The sequence below is a fragment of the Podarcis gaigeae genome (genome assembly GCF_964106915.1).
Source record: "Podarcis gaigeae genome assembly, chromosome: 17".
Lineage (NCBI taxonomy): Eukaryota > Metazoa > Chordata > Lepidosauria > Squamata > Lacertidae > Podarcis > Podarcis gaigeae.
Window position 1 is genome coordinate 20651426 of NC_139694.1, and position 13679 is coordinate 20665104.

The 13679-nt window shown below is 43.7% G+C and overlaps 1 protein-coding gene across 32 annotated transcripts in view; it reads left to right on the top strand.

The window, feature by feature from the left end:
• Positions 1–13679, top strand: part of PTPRD (protein tyrosine phosphatase receptor type D) — a 1161589-nt gene that overhangs the window by 677947 nt on the left and 469963 nt on the right. For all 32 annotated transcript variants that reach the window (XM_083718180.1, XM_083718169.1, XM_083718207.1 and 29 more), the window contains one exon: positions 10595–10634. The gene's annotated coding sequence lies outside the window, so the exon portion shown is untranslated. The remainder of the gene's footprint in view (positions 1–10594; positions 10635–13679) is intronic.

Genomic DNA, 13679 nt, shown 5'->3' on the forward strand with positions numbered 1-13679 from the left:
AATATAAACCCTCCTCCAAAAAAGAATAAGTAAAGACTGGGTGAGAAAAATGGTAAGGGGGTCGTACCACACATCACAACCATATATTACTATGCCTCGATGGAAGCACAGAGAGAAAATAAATAGCCTGCTACTCCTTGTGCTCATGCAAGGTTCCCTGATGCAAGACGAACTCTACAAGAATCACCTTGATTTAGCTTTTGACAAGTTGGCATCTTTGAATTGCGAAAATTGCTTTTCCAACCCTTGTGTAAATCTGACTAATCAACTCAAGCCAAGACAGAACCTGACTAATTTAAGTCAAGTTTTCCTTGTGAATAAATAAAATGCTGAAACCTATTATAATCCACTGGTATTCCAGCCTAGGCTGACATGAAATACATTACTGATTCCTCAAGGACTCTACTGTAGAAGAGCCGGTATGGCAAATTCTTCCTAAAGCAATCCTTTCATTTAAAACATTAAATCATATACTGTTACAGTGCTCAGAATAAGACCTTATGAGAGCCGAAGAATGCAAAAGACTTCCTTATACCCAAGGTCCTTAGAGGAAGCACAAGGTACAAATACAAAATCCATCAGTTGATGCTGAACTGTTCAAATGGCTTAGTACCGGAATAGTGGTGTAATATTGCCCAGATGGTGTGGACTGCAATTCACATCAGGCCCACCCAATGACCAGGGATGATTGGCGCTGTAGTCCAACAATATGTGGAAGACACCAAGTTGGTTACTGCTGGCATAGCACAACAAAAACTGCCAAACCAAAATACCACCCGTTAACGGGATAACCGTAAGAGCAATATGATGACCCAAGCAGATGTTCCCATTGTCATTCTCTGGAAATGGCCCTGCAGGCAGGAGCAGAATCACCATTTCAATGTGCTTCTGACTTCCAACCCACAGAACCAACCCAAAATGATACTGTCATCAAAGGTATCAAAAATTGCCAAGACATCCAAGACAATGAATAGGGTTGCACTCCCTTTGTCCCTATCCTGGTACATATCATCAATCTGAGTGTTTCAGTGCCAAATCTGGGTCTGAAGCCAGGTTTAAATTGCTCTAGGAGACATGTTTCCTCAAAATATGCCTGAATCTGATCAGCCACCAGCTTCTCAATCAGTTTGTTCAAAAAAGGGAGATATTCCAGCTGGGTGATTGTTGTTCAAGACTTCTGGAGACAAGGAGAGCTTCTTGAGGAGAAGTTGCACCACTGCCTCATTCAGGATCACACTGTTTGGCAAAGAAGTATGTGGCTCCCCCTGGGCCTATTCAGTCAACCCACTCTGGCTAGATCAAACAAGCCAAAATGGACAGGGGCCAAGGCAGCATGCACTATCACCGAGCAATTGTTGCTGGGGGCTTAGAGAGAAGGAGCAGAACTGGCATAGTTTTCATGGGCACAATGGAGAGCTAAGGAGTTGAATTGTTATGTGAGGATGGAGGAACTGCTAAACAGGGAGAGTGGATGGTGCCTGAGCTCTCCACACTCTAAATACACCCCACCCCAGTGCAATTGCACCCTTCAAGCTCATGAGCCTTTTTTGCTATTAGCTAGAAGTTCATAACAGTAGCTGATTTCTTGAGAGAACACATACTGTGAGCACCTGTGCTGTCCTTGAATCACACCTATTTTCAGACAGCATGAGAAAGCAGGGGGCAGAATTAACATAGCTTATTACACATTTTCACTTTCATCCTGGTAGACCCATAATACATGGCAAATGGGATGCCCTCTTTCTCTGCTGCTCTCTCCAAGGGAGCATTATTTCTGGGAATAACAAAAATTGGGTCAGCACTTACTCCTGGCACATAATGGCCTAAGAAGTAAAATACTATACGCATTCCCCAGCCTCTATTCACAAGGGGATTCCTGTAGAGTTCTCATTTACATTTCTCATCTAAACTATTCATGCACAGTGCTTGATAACGAATGCCCTGTGCAGGCACATCTTTTAATTACATCTCTGAAAACAAATACCCTGGGATGCAGGCTTAAAACAGTTTCCTCCTAAGTAGTCCTGTTGAAATTGAGTAGCTTACAACAGAATGAATGCCAGCTGAAACATGGGGAATAAGTCTGTAAGCAAAAGGCAACTTTTGTATTTGTCACTCTTTGAGTTATGATTTTCATCATGCTTGTTCAGGGTGCAGAATGCACAGAACTAGGAGAGCCAGTATGAACCCCATGGTGCTGGGATTGGGAAAATCAGATTCAGATGCTACATCAAATCTGCATGAGTAGTTTTCAAACCAGCAACTGAATCAGCACACAGAAGCTGCTTCCATGTACCATTGCTCCTTGGCTGGATTGGGGCACATCTAAATATTTTTATTAGCCACTGCTGAGCCTATGTGTTAAGAAATTACATGACATTTTAAAGGTACCACTTAAAATTTAATTTTCAGTTATTATTATTTTCTGCCCTGAAAGAAAAAAGAAGATAAAAATAATTGTGTAGGGAAGCCTTGAAAGGCTATGTGCACTGCGTTCTTCTTTCACCTTTAAAGAAAACAGGGGCTAAAAATGTGCTGGTTTCAATATGGCAGATTATATTATGAATAATAAATTTATTTTTATTCCAGTTATTTTAGGTTCTCGGCAGGACCCCTTTAAGGCATAAGCATAACAATCAAAACTGGATTAGCTTCACAGACTATGTGTGCAACTGGTTTCATCTCTTCTCAGTGAACAGATCTAAAGGGAGTTTGACTGCATGCTGATTGACGGAATCCCTAATACTTTCCCTGCCTAAGTCAAACAGCCTCACTCAAAACACTTCTGTGCAGGCACAACATCTTGCAGTTTTCACAGCTTTCTGAACATCAGCATCTTCTCCCGCCCTGAACGTAAATAAAATTGTTTCCAGGACCCAACAGCTGGCACTTGCTGGTTGAAGGAGTGAACAGGAAGACAATGTGTTCACAGGATTACAGAACAGGCTGAGAGGGGGAATTTAGGCAGAGTTTTATAAGCTTAGTGAGCCAGAAAATAGATTGGGGTGCACAGAGGAAATAATGTGTCAGTCAAAGCTAAGTTTGCAGATATAAGCCTCCATGACAGAAGAGCAGCCACAGGCTCTCATTGCCCTTGCAACTTCAACTCTTACCTCTGAGCTTGGTGTGAAACTCGGAGCAGGTGTTTGGGAGAGATCTGATTCTCCAGTTGCTTTTGCCATGTCCCCAGCAAGAACACAGCAGCAGTGCAAACAACTGGAAAGTGCAAGCGACTGTGGAGTGGAGCGAAGGAGGGCTTCAGAGAGGAAAGTCCTTCCATCAGCCACACAAACACAGTATTGCAGCTGTTTCATCAAATGTCTGGTTTTTGGCTCCCTGCAATTGCACACCTTCCCATTATTACCACTGTTGACAAAAAAAAAAAGCATAGTACCTGCAAATCACTAAATCCTTTTCCTGTAATATCTGCATATGACTGGAACATTAGGAGCTTTTACAGTACCATCAGGATGTAAATATAGTGAGCTCTGAGTGAGACTGCAATCATGTTCTCTTCCTACAAGGTAAAAGAAAAGGGGGAGGGGGAATTCATGCCGGTGTCCTTCCTCTCTGTAATCTGATCTGCAACTGGTGAGCTAAAAAAAGAGAAAGATACAGTGAAGAAAACAGACAAGTTTCTAGCACAAAGCCTTATTGGTAATACTATGCAAAGTGCCCCAAGGGCAGCCACACTAACATTCTAACTTCTACTTTTGGAAGAATGTCTGTTATGATTGTGACACACAGTAATTAAGGGGACCGTCTGTTCAGTTGCATCCTCAGTATCTGTTTCATCATTTCACTTTAAGCATTTTTTTAGTTCTGCCAGAGGGAATGTGTCTTAACACCAGAGAAGGGAAAGAAGATTAAAGGAGTCCAAGATGGAATGCAATGAAGTGTATGGTTTTCTCACCTGTGCTGCATTCTTCTTCTTCTTCTTCTTCTTCTTCTTCTTCTTCTTCTTCTTCTTCTTCTTCTTCTTCTTCTTCTTCCATGTTAAGACAGTGAGTCTGGAGGTGACTGTGGAGGCCAATTCTGGATCCACACATGGGGACATAGGTTTCTGGGTGGGAGTTGATCAAGGTGAGGGTTTGCCAAATGTGCCTTCCTCTTAGCATGTTTCTCCCTTTCGTCCTGAGTTCAAGCATCTTCAAAGTCCATGACACCTTTGGTAAAGGCTGTTCTCCAATTGGAGCACTCACAGGCCAGTGTTTCCCAATTGTCAGGGTTTACACTACTTTGTTTTTTAAAAAATAGATATGCTTTGAGAGAGTCTTTAAACCTCTTTTGTTGACCACCAGCATTATGCTTTCCCTTTTTAAGTTCAAAATAGAGTAGTTGCTTTGGAAGACCATAATCAGGCATCCGAACAACATAACCAGTCCAATGAAGTTGATGCTGAATAATCATTCCTTTGACACTGGTGATTTTTGCCTCTTCCAGTACACTGGCATTAGTTTGCCTGTCTTCCCAAGTGATAGGTAAAAAATATGTAAAAAATTTCAGCGACACCATTGATAGAATCTTTTGAGGAGTTGGAGATGGTGTTTATAAGTGTTCTGTGTTTCACAAGCATACAGTAAAGTTGGTAGTTACAATAGCTTTTTAAACAAGCATTTTGCTTTCGCTGTGAATGTCCTGGTCCTCAAACACTCTGCACTTCAATCGCAGAGCTCAGACGATGCTGGATTTCAGCATCAATGCAGGTCCTTGTAGAAAGGTAGGAAAAGTGATCAACATTTTCCAACATTAAGTAGGATTTGTGGTACTTCAGAGGAGTTGTTTTGTGCTTGTTGGTGCAGCACTTTGGTTTTGGGGATGTTGAGCGATAGGCCAAGCTTTTTGTAAGCTTCTGTGAAGCTATTTAGGATGATTTGGAGGTCATCCTCTGAGCGTGCACACACTACATTGCCATCAGCATATTGAAGCTCTATGGCGGAAGTTGTGGTAACCTTACTCTTTGCTTTCAGCCTACTCTGCTGCATAGAGGGTTGTTAACAGATCACTAACCGTGACTTAACACAGCATACCAATGCACAACGGGATGTGAAATGCTAATCCAACCTTAATGTCAGGCTTCGGGGAATTGGCTTCCTCCCCCATGGCTATGAATGATAAGATCAAATGGAAGGAACGTTTTACCAGTGTCCATTCATTCTCCAATGACAGGGACTCTGACCGCAGAGTTATAACAGCAAAAATGCTACCAAAAAAAAGAGCCACTCATCTGCTGGATCCAAGGAGGATCTACCATGGACTCAGCTAGATTGGTAGAGAAAAAGGGTTTTATACACGTTGTATATGCGGTTCAACACCAGATGGTGCTGTGGAGTCCCATCTTTCCCTACCGGATTTCCCTGTATGAGTTTCCAACATGTTTAACTCAGGCATCCCCAACCTTCAGCCCTCCAGATGTTTTGGACTACAATTTCCATCATCTCTGACCACTGGTCCTGTTAGCTAGGGATCATGGGAGTTGTAGGCCAAAACATCTGGAGGGCTGCAGGCTGGGGATGCCTGGTTTAACTGAATTGCATCTTTGACATGTCTAGATCCAGCCCTGGTCACACTGCTTTGGGAAGGGAAGTAGCAGCAAGGGACACTTTAACTTCCTCAGCCAGCTCCAAAGTTCAGTGTAGTATGACCCCACCTCTCCGATCACTAATTTCTCCGGCATATGTAGAGGACAAAGCATGGAGTGGAGTCAGCGATAGCCACAAATTAGGGTCTGCTAATAAGCCAAACCAAAATGTGTGGGCCTCAGCTGCTGCTTATCTTTTGGATATTCCAGGATCAACGACGGTTTCGCCTCTTCAGAAGCACAACATTTCTGTTTAATGACATCCTCATTACTGAGTTAGGCATACAGTTCAGCTGGAAAGAGCACAGGGGGAATTGTGCAGTAGGACCTGAAATAAATGGATGAACCAGCTTGCACAAAAGAAAGGGGCAGGAAATATTCCAGTCACTTTGCCATTGCTAGAAGGCAATTGAAAGAGAGTAGAGGAGAGCCCGATCAGCCAGTTTTTCAGAAGACTGCCATCCTAACAGCCTGCTGCTATCACCATATTTATATATATTTTTGTCAGGTTAATGCAAGCCATTTACACCTGGCAACCGGCGCCGTCCTTAGGAATCATGTGTAAGCTTCTACACCACTGGGTGTTATTTTGATTTCTAGCAACACCAAGCCAAAATAGAATATTGTGCTTAGAAACCTTTAGCCAAAGCATGTCACAGTCTTTCCTTACCTGCAGTCTAATTTGTTCCCTTGCTGCTTTGAATACAAATTTAGTCAATTAATTTCCCAGTGCAAAACAACCTTTTTGAGTAACTGGGATGATTCCTTTGTTGTGTATAATTTCTCCTATCTGTTTTCCAGTTTAAGACTAAAAATAGACCACACTACTCAAGAATTGTGATTTAAATACAAACATAATATATATTAAAACATCTCGCTGTGTAGCAGTACAAATGTACCATCATATAAATATTTCTTGTTGCCTAGTCATCTTAAAATTTACACTGTACCATGCTACAAAAGGAGCTTTGCCATGGCAGGGAAACCTGATTTTGCCAAGATGCTTTAATGCCATGGAGTTCAGGGAACTGCAGGCAGGAAGAGGCTATGTCAATATCCTGGAGAGGACAAGATAAACATCAGGCCTTGAAGAAAATAAAGTTGGGAAGATATAGGAAAGAAATCGGCTGGTGCTTAAGGATCCTGACCCAATGAAACATAAGATATTTTAAAATGAAGGGGACTTCTCCTAGTAGGATGACGTTACAAGTTCAATTTTTACTTTTGCACTGTGCCTGTATCTCAAAAAGAAGTCAAAATACACATTACAGTATTGCTTTGCATGGCAAGTTTCCTCCCCCAGTTGAAATGAAGACACAGACATGTTGCTTTAAGGTTAATGGGCGTGAAAGGCCACAACTTTATTGATTACGGAATTGAAGGTATTGGCCTTAGGCATTGGCTTCTATCGACTACCCGGCATGGTGACTGGGAAGGGTTGAACACACCGCAGGAGTCCTGTTGAAGTACGCCAACTAGGATCCCACGGGTGTCACCGCTCGGGGGCGTGCCGGAGGCCCTACCTCTCCAGGCTTCGGTCAAGGCCACGCCCCCTGGGAGTCCTCTACCGGACTACCCCTTCTCATTGGGGGAAGGTGATGGCACTCCCTTCCCCCCTCATTTTTCCTATAATTTGCCCCATGCCAATGCCTAACCGCCATAAGAGCAAGGCTCGCCGCCAATACCTTCAGGCCCGTAACCAACCCCTAATCCCTGCTATGATGTCCCCCAACCAAATGTCATTTCCCGCATCTGAAAGATGCACGCCATCCCATCTGTAGAGGGCCTCATTGTTGTACTGGATGCCTGGGTGGCCAATGACACACCCGCCCAGATCCGCCACTCTACATGCCACGGCCCGCTCCAAGACCTTTCTTGCTTTGTTGATTCCAGCCGGGCTCACACAATCTCTCCATGTCCACCTCTCAAGCAGCGAGGACCACAAGATGGTAACGCTTGGATAAGCCGCCACAAAATCTGTCAAATCATCAAAAATGCTCCATCTCAAATCGATGGCTTTTCGGTATGCCAAATCATTTTCGCCTAACTGGATTATTAATGCATCCGGCGGCCCCTCAATAGCAGTTCTCGCCATCACGGCTGGTTTAAATTCACTCCAGCGCATCCCTCTACGCGCAATCCAAGCCAGCTCAACATTCGAAGGCAGATTCAAATTGTGCCCCATTCCGGAACTCAAAGCATGATTTCTGGCCCAGTAAACAATGCTGTGGCCCACCAACCAAATGCGTACTTTCTTGGGTTCTGAAAGGAAAGTAGACGGAAATACCGAGATCAGGATTATTGCTGCAAGTCATAGATTTTTTCTAACATACGTTCTGTATGCATTAGATTTCCACCTCCCAATATCCTTAATCCTTTCCGTGGAGAGCCCAAAATGCACTGCGGTGGTAGCGGCCCCGATGCGAAAGGAGTGGGCTGCAAATTCTGCCACGGGAAAACCGCAGGCTGTTAGCACGGTGCGCAGTACCCGTGTGAACTGGTGTCTGGCCAAAGGTGACCTATCCCCGTGTATCAGCAGTGGGCCAGGGCCGCTGGGCCTCAAATAGAGGAAACGCCGTGTGTCTCTTACGGGACAGGGTCCGCGACCTTGTACCGCCGCTAAACATAAGAGCGCGCCCTTACCGAGCTGGTCCGTCTTAGAGCTCCGCACCTGAACGATTAGCTCGGACTCGGACAGGGACAAATCACTTATCAGCAAACCCCTCTGGGATTGAGACGCTCCACGCTCACAGACTACCTCCCCAATGCGGAGAGCGCCAAAGAAAGAAATGGAATAAGCGGCTGAAAACAGGTGCGCCTCGTACTTCGACCAACAGATTGCCCGTAATTTCTTGTGAATCTGTGTCAAAATGTCAATAGCTATGGGCCTCTGCCTACGAATTTGGCCGAAAAGCATATATTGTGCTCTAAACACAGCAGGACGAAAGACCGGAGGAGATTACCGACTCTGGTGGAACGCGCAGATTGCCTAGATAGAACAGCTACCACAGCCTGATTATCCGTGTTGAAGCAAACCCTATGATTACGGAATTGCTCTGACCAAAGATGTACCGCTACCACTATGGGAAAGAATTCCAAGAATGTGAGGTCTCGGGTGATGGGTTGGCCCTGCCACTCTGAAGGCCACCTTTGAGCACACCACTGTCCCCGGAAATAAACACCGAAGCCCAGGGTGCCCGCAGCATCCGACTGAACTTGGAAGTCAGCTTTTAGAGACAAGGAATCCTGCCATAAAGATATGCCATTATACTTGCTGAGGAATTGAAGCCACATGCCCATATCCGCCTTTACTTCTTTGGAAAGGCGAACCCTGTGTTGAGGAGCCCTAAGTCCCGCGGCCAATCTAGCTAGACGAATGCAAAAGGGGCGGCCCAGCGCAACAACTCTACAGGCAAAATTAAGGTGGCCCAGCAGGGATTGAATTTGCCTAAGGGTGATCTTCTTAAGGGGCAGAAGCTGCTGGATGACCGCACTAAGGGCGGATAACTTCTCTGCGGGCAGACGCGATGTTTGAGCCACAGTGTCCAATTCAATGCCTAGATAAATCAAGGAAGTGGATGGGCCCTCTGTTTTTTCGGCAGCCAGGGGCACCCCTAGTTCCTCCGAGAGGGCTGTGAAGGCACCCAAGAGAGCAGAGCAGCCCTGCCTGCTGTCAGCCACTAGGATAAAATCGTCGAGGTAATGCGACACGCCCCTAGACCCTGTTCTGAAGCGGAGTGCCCATTCGAGGAAAGTACTGAATGACTCAAATGCCGCGCAGGCTACAGAGCAGCCCATAGGCATCGCTTTGTCAATGAAATACTCCCCCTGGAATTTAAAGCCTAGCCAGCGAAAGTCGGTCGGATGGAGCGGGAGGAGACGAAAAGCTGACTCGATATCGCATTTCGCTAGCAGCGCACCCCTTCCGAACTGCCGAATCATTTTAACTGCATGGTCGAAAGAGGAGTATTTTACCGTACAAAGTTCCTGGGGAATGGCATCGTTGACGGAGCCTCCCTTCGGGTAAGATAGGTTATGGATCATGCGAAATTCCCCTGGGGACTTTTTCGGGACTATGCCTAACGGGGAAATGTGGAGTCCTTCAAATGGCGGAACCAGAAAGGGGCCTGCTACCCTACCAGCCTTAATTTCTTTTTCTATCTTTTTCCTTGCTATGTTGGGTCTGTCCCTAACTGACTTTTGATTCTGAGGATCTCTAGGGGTAGGGGGAACCGCAACGGGTATTCTGAACCCACAAGAGAAACCCTCCCAAAGATACTGCGCGGCTTTTTGGTCTGGATACTGGTCAAGGAGTGCTCTTAGGGGCTGAAGACCCCAGGGGTCAGCAAACCTTTTCAACAGGGAGCCATCAACTGTCCCTCAGACCTTGTGGGGGGCTGGACTATATTTTTTTCGGGGGGGGGGATGAATGAATTCCTATGCCCCACAAATAACCCAGAGATGCAATAAAAGCACACATTCTACTCGTGTAAAAACAAGCAGATTCCTGGACCGTCTGCGGGCCGGATTTAGAAGGCAATTGGGCCGCATCCAGCCTCCAGGCCTTAGTTTGCCTACCCATGTCCTAGAGCACTGCTGAACAGGATATACAGGTGTGTGTTTGTGTACACACACACACACACACACACACACACACACACTTTCCCCTGCTACATAACAGGATAATAGATTGAATCTCTCTGATCTAAATAAATCACTTATATGATTTCTTCAATGCATTGGAATTACAAATAATAATGATATCACTCACAGAGTTGTATAATTCAGAAATGGAAATAAATGAAGTAAAATAGTGTGTGTGGGGGGGTTCCTCTTTATAAGCTGAACTTTTCGCTTATATCTTTTGCTATTATGTCTTGACTATAATTCTTTCATGTAGTTTATGTCTTAGCATTTGTGATTGCATTAGGTAAAATAAAGACGCAATTTGTTTTGATGCTGGAATAATGAGAATATAGATTATGAAACCTTGTTTCTTTTCTTTTCTTTTAGGTGAGAAGTCTATACAACACCAGAATCTAACAACACCAAAGTAAGATTTTTACAACTGCTTTATTTTATGATGGTGGGGAATATGCTTAATCTCAAAGTGGGAATTGCCGGGCAAAATCTAGAAGTTGAATTGAAGTAGAAAGAAGCTTTGCAGATTATATTTTTCTTTTCCTTGAATTATATCTGGAAACATTATTTATTTGTTTGTTTGTTTGTTTGTTTGCACTTGTAGAGTGGCTAGAATCACTTATGAGAGAGTTTATTGGCTCCGTACGCTTTGCATGCTATGCTTTACCAAACCTTTACTAGTAATATCTATGGTGCTTCACAATAATGTATTGTAATTCATTTGCAAAATAAGATTGTTGTCAAAGACAAAGATAAAGCCTTCAGGTGTTTAAGACTCACATGATAAGGGGGAAGGCAGGAATGAGACTTTTGGCACCGCCTCCTGTGTTGCATCCCTATGATGGCCTTTACTGCCTTCTACATGCTGGGAATGTGAATATTTGCAATGAGATGCCTTATTTACTTTGAGGAAGCTTTCCATGTGTTTTAGAATCCTGGAAGACGGATCTGCAATTTGTGAAGGCTAATGGGGCCAGTAACAGTGGGGGGCTAGACTAGCATGCTAATCACTACTTCCCCTGACATAATTGCAAAGGGGATTTGAGCACCCAAGCAGGTTTTTCAATGGTGATGTTGTCAATGGAAACATAGTTTAGCATTAAGAGTCATATCTGAAGGAGATGTGTGAAGTTTGGTTTTTGAAAATGCTGCGTTTGAGAAGGTGATGAAACGTCCAAGCAAAAATATCAGACAGTGAGTTGGATGTGTGAATCAACTTGCAGGAAAAAGTTCTGAGATCAAGTGATAAAACTCAGTTATCATCAGTGTAGAGGTGGTACTGAAGTCCATGGCTTGATGTGTTCATCCAGGATCCACATGTAGACTCTAAAGAGAGATAGAGATTGCTAATGGACAGTTTTCACCCTGGAGACATGCAAGAAATGGGGTCCCCAAAAATCTAGCTTGGGACTGGTGATTTTCAACAGGCTCATGAATTATGTGGAGTTGGGGTTTAGCAGTGGCCGAGTTTGTGGATTATGTCAAATTATTCACGTAGTAGAAACAAAAAGAAATTGTGAAGACCTCAAAATGATTATGCATAAAAGTGGGGTGACTGGCCAAATGGCAAAAGTAGCTCATTGTAAGTGTGTAAACTGATGCACAATACTATGCTTGGAATCTTGGTTCTTGGAATATTGGAATCTTAGTTTTCAAGGTGGCATCATCTTCTGACATTCAGCACTTGAGAATTATATGCATATTACCTTGTCCCTACTACTCCCATGCCTACATCTCCTAGCTCCATCTTCATTCATGCTCTGTGAACACACCAAATGTATACACAATAGCATTCACTGAAATGTACATTCAAATGCCACTTCCCTTATTTCCTCTGCAGAGGAAGCAATGGAGGAAATAGGAAAGGCATGCCAAAACACATTGTCCAGTCTAGCTTTATTTGGTCAACCTCGATAGTCCTTGGGCTTTGGGTAAGAGACTTTCCGTATGTGAGGAGCAAGAAAAAACTTTAAGAAGGCATGAATCGGAAGTATTATTGCAAGGAGTTGGGGCCTTATGCATCAGGAAGCATGAATACTTTTCTGGACTTTTTGTGGCTCCTTATGGCAGGACACAAACTGCTAAGTCCTTCAAGATAATTCTCAAAGAACCAAATAAAGTGCAAAATGGCTCCATTGCCATGCTTAACAGATACATTAGAGTGTTGTTAAATATCTTCAAAGTTAGTAATATTAAACATTTCATTTGAGCTGTTTCCAAGCTAAATACTGATATTAAAAATCCAAGATGATCTTAAGATTTAAAATAGCCTGTTGATCTTCCTATGGTGCTACGTTGGAGAAGCAGTTCCGAGATTTTCTCCCGTCAGGGTAGAACAGAGAGCGATTTGAAGGGGCCTCATAATATGAGCAGGCAAACAAATCCTGATGCAGAGGAAGATAGATTAATGGCAGGAGCAGTACAATAATGAAATCTACAAATACGGGAGTGAGTTCATAAAGGGCCATAGACCTTTGATTGCTAGCAACAATCTATTTAACTGGGATGAGACCATGTGACCCATTTCAGCTGATGGCTAGACATCAATACACTTCAAAACAAGAAAAACCATTCTACGTAATCCAGGTTGAAGTACATATAATTTTAAAGGCTCTAAAAATGTTTGAAACAAATAGTTTTGATAATGCAGTGAAAGACAATGCAGACCTATGAATGGTGACAGTGTATAGTGAGGTGTGTCTCAGCTAGGGGTTTATCCCCATATAGTTTGTCTTACATTTGTATCTGAAAGCAAGCAAGCCCATAATTACCTTTTGCAAACCATTGCAAGTTCTAATAATAACAACAAAAGTATTATTAACTGTTAACATTCATATACCACCTTTCGATTTAATTTCTACAGTGGTTTAGTTGTACCTTAAATCCACATGGATTTGAACTCCTGTGTGGCATCTAATTCACTTATTTGTTTTTGAAAAGCTAGGATGACATTAGTCTGCAGTGGATCTGTGAAGACCACATTGCCCCTGTATTTAGCCTTAAAGGAAATCAGATGCTTGGTGCAGATAATGAGGTTGTTGAAAACTCTAGTGCTGAACTGAAACTTATCAAAATACTTTCTTCTGATATTTATTTCTTTTTCCTACCCATCCTACACAGGTTACTTTGCAGAATTTTCATTAAATATCCCCCTACCATTTTTTGTGACAACTGTAGGCGCCGACTCCTAGAGACCAAGGCAGTTTCAGCCCCCTGAATATATTTTTTGAGGGGGCTGGTCCCATCTCAAATTTGAGAGAGCGTCCGGCTCCACCCCTGGCTCCTCGCAACATCATGCAATGTCATGCCAGGGCCAACTATTCCTCTGGAGAAGCTGGCACCTTTGGTGACAACAAACATTCTATACCACCACCACAAAGGCCCTCGAACAACACTAGGTCAGGGGCATGGTGGAATATGGGGGGGGGGGGAGGTGGCCAGGCTGCCAATACATTGC